Raw genomic sequence first — 3,717 nt, forward strand, 5'->3', positions numbered from 1 at the left:
AGAAGAGCAGCAAAGCAGCGGCAGCGGCGCAGCGACAGAGCAGCAAAGCAGCAGCGGCGTCCCAGCGACAGAGCAGCGAGGCAGCGGCAGAGCGGAGAAGGCGCCGCGACAGAGCAGCGGGAAAGTGACAGAGAAGCCAAGCAGCGGTAGAACAACGGAGCAGCGAGGGACAGCCGGCGAACGCAGAGGAGCCCTCGGTCACAAAGGGATGGCCACGGCCAATATAAGGCGGAGTAGGAACACGAGTCAGGGAGTCACTACCGAGCAGTCAGGGAGTCACCACCGAGCAGTCAGGAGTCACTACCGAGCAGTCAGGGAGTTACCACCGGACAGTCAGACAGTTAATACCGAGCAGTCAGAGAGAGATTACCGAGCTTCCACAGGGAACCGTTCCCTGTACCGTGCCACGTAACCTTCGACAGGATCATCCAACCCAGTGCTGTGTATCCTAGTACAGGATCATCATCATACTAGTACCTAGTATAGGAGCCCTGACCCAGTACCGTGCTGATAACGACTCACACCGGTGCCCCGATTAGTGGAACAGGATCAGGATGAACATCCACTGGATAGCGTCCCGCAGGAAGGACGAGCTGCAAAGCCTGGCTAAGGAGCTTGGACTAGGAGAAACCGGGACGGTGGAGGATCTACGGAGCCGGATCACCGCATTCATCGCACGCCCTGGGCACCCCGAAGCCGTGCAGGCAAGGCTGGATGAATTGGCTACGCCTTTTGGGAACATACCGAGCCCCAGGGACCACCGGAGCCCAGCCACGTCACCCGGCCAGGGTGCTCCCTGGGACGAAGATGGAAGACAGCAAGGAGGGACCAAAACTGCGATTGATTATACCCGAGCTGCCCAGCACGAGCCAAGGATCCACCCACGGATACCGCGAGACAGCAACCGAGACACCGGCCGCCCAGGACGAGCAACCACAACGAGCTACACAAGGACCACTCCAAGGAACCAGACCAGAGGCGTCCAGCAAGAACCACGAGCCAGGACCCACTACCACTGGACTCCTGGCCACGCCTAACCACGGAAGGAGAACAGCCACGTTTTCCTCAGGGACATCGGGTCTCACGCCCCGGAGGGGGTGAGATCTCGTACTCGTTACTGGCGGACAAACTCCGGAAATGGGGATTTACTTTCGACGGCCACGCGGACCCACTAGCGTTCATCGAAAGGCTCGAGGAGCGAGTGGAATCATACGGCGGGAGCCCCGAGCAGTTGCCGCGAGCCATCTCCGGTCTCCTTACAGGTAAGGCCGAAGGATGGTTCCGAACTTTTCAGATGCAGGGACAGAATTGGACAGACTTTCGGAAAGAATTCCTAGAATTCTTCCTGCCCCCCAGATACTTCCAGCGACTGGAAGACACCATACGAAGTCGGGAACAAAAGCCCAAGGAATCCTTCCGGAATTACTTTATCGAATTACGTCTGATGATGCAGCGAGCCCAGTACACTCGGGAACAGGAACTCGAGCGGATCTACGAAAATCTCCGCCCGGAGTATCACATGTACACGCGCAGACAGGATTTCCGATCCCTCACAGAATTGACCCAGCTCGTCTCTGCCTACGAAACCGCGCGGGACCGAGAAGCACTCCGCAGCATCGGGACTGCACAGAACCATCGACCCCGTGCCGCCTTTACCGGCAATGGAACCAACCCCCAAAGGGGCAACACTCACGAGACACCCGGGAAAACCGAGATCGCCAACCGAGGAATTGGCCAGGAGGAAGAGCAAGCGATCGATGTACAACGAGCCTGCCGGAACTGCGGGGAAAACGGCCATTTCAGTGGTGTGTGCACAATCCGACACAAGCTGTTCTGTTGGGAATGTGGCCTCCGAGGGGTCTGGACCATCAACTGCTGGTCTGATCGGGTCTCCGCCCAACTGGGACATGGGCGGAGGCGCGCACCCAGGAACAGGAGAAAACCACCCATTAAGCATGACCGGAGGAAGGATCGCTGCCCTGGTGGACATCAATGGGAGAGCATTTGCTCCCACCCTCGACACTGGAGCCACACGATCCTTCATCAGTGAGCGGCTGGCGAAGAAGATAGCGACGACCAAGAACAGGCGATAGGTGAGGACCAGGATCCGCCTGGCAGATGGAACCAGGAAGGAGATCAACCAAGCGATAGCAGTCACCGTGCGCCTGGATCAACAAGAAACACAGGTGTCTCTTCTTATAATCCCCACGGTATTAGACGACTTCATCTGAGGCATCCGCGCAAGAATCCACTGTGGACGGGCATATCTACAGCTGAAGTTGCAGCAGAAACCCGCCGGGACGATACCATCATGCACCGCCCAGCCACGCCCACGGGCCGTCACGTTTGCGGACTCCACTGCCATCCGAGACCAGCCCCAGACCAACACCCCACAGGCAACCACGAACCATCCAATCGCCGCGACAACAAGACCTTACCCGACAAGATCAAGCAACAACCCCAGGACTACGCCACCACAACAGGACACGAAGGAAGCTACGACGGAAAGAACTGCGACACCGATGGATCCAACCATGGCGAGTTCCACGGCACGAATCCCGACACCAACAGGACAACGCAACACAACAGGGACTTTGGCAGAGACAGCTACGGCTCCCCTGGATCAATCCAGGGCCAGCTCGTCGAACCAGGAGTCACCAACAGGACACAGCAGGAAGCAAGGGACTTTGGCAGAGACAGCTACGGCTCCACTTGATCAATCCAGGGCCAGCTCGTCGAACCAGGAGTCACCAATAGGACACAGCAGGAAGCAAGGGACTTTGGCAGAGACAGCTACGGCTCCACTGGATCAATCCAGGGCCAGCTCGTCGAACCAGGAGTCACCAACAGGACACAGCAGGAAGCAAGGGACTTTGGCAGAGACAGCTACGGCTCCACTGGATCAATCCAGGGCAGCTCGTCGAACCAGGAGTCACCAACAGGACACAGCAGGAAGCAAGGGACTTTGGCAGAGACAGCTACGGCTTCACTGGATCAATCCAGGGCCAGCTCGTCGAACCGGTAGTCAGCATCAGGACCCAGGAAGCACCAGGATACTCCAGCAAAGATAGCTGCGGCCCCGCGGGATCAATCCAGGGCCAGCTCATCGAACCGGGAGTCACCACGTAGTCACCCAACACGACAGACATCACGCAAGCCACGAACCCCGATACCACAGGACGAGATCACAGAAACCCCGACGACGGACTACCAACTGGAACCATTAGCCGACGCCGAGATAGCTCGGAAACGCAACCCGTTTCGCCCAGCCGACTCGGATGACTACGAGAACGCGATCTTGGCCACCGCCCTGGAACTGGAGGACCTATCGCCGTGGCAGCAAGCCCTATACCCCACAACAAAACCCCACGGAACGAGTCAACAGGACGATCAAAACCATGATCGCCCAGTACATCGATGGAGACCAGCGGACATGGGACGAGCTGCTGCCCGAACTCAGCCTAGCCATCAACAGCAGCACATCGGACACCACAGGCTTCAACCCAGCATTCATCGTACTCGGCCGGGAACCTCGGTTGCCTGGAGCCTTGTACGAAGAGGCGACCCCAGGACTAGGCGAAGTGACAGAGATCCCAACCGACAAGGCCAAGCGACTCAAGGAAATCTTCGCCATCGTACAGGAAAATACCCAGCAGGCATCACAGACGCAGAGCAGGAACGACAACCTACGTCGACGCGAATGGAGACCCACGATCG

This window comes from Drosophila miranda (genome assembly GCF_003369915.1).
Source record: "Drosophila miranda strain MSH22 chromosome Y unlocalized genomic scaffold, D.miranda_PacBio2.1 Contig_Y1_pilon, whole genome shotgun sequence".
Classification (NCBI taxonomy): domain Eukaryota; kingdom Metazoa; phylum Arthropoda; class Insecta; order Diptera; family Drosophilidae; genus Drosophila; species Drosophila miranda.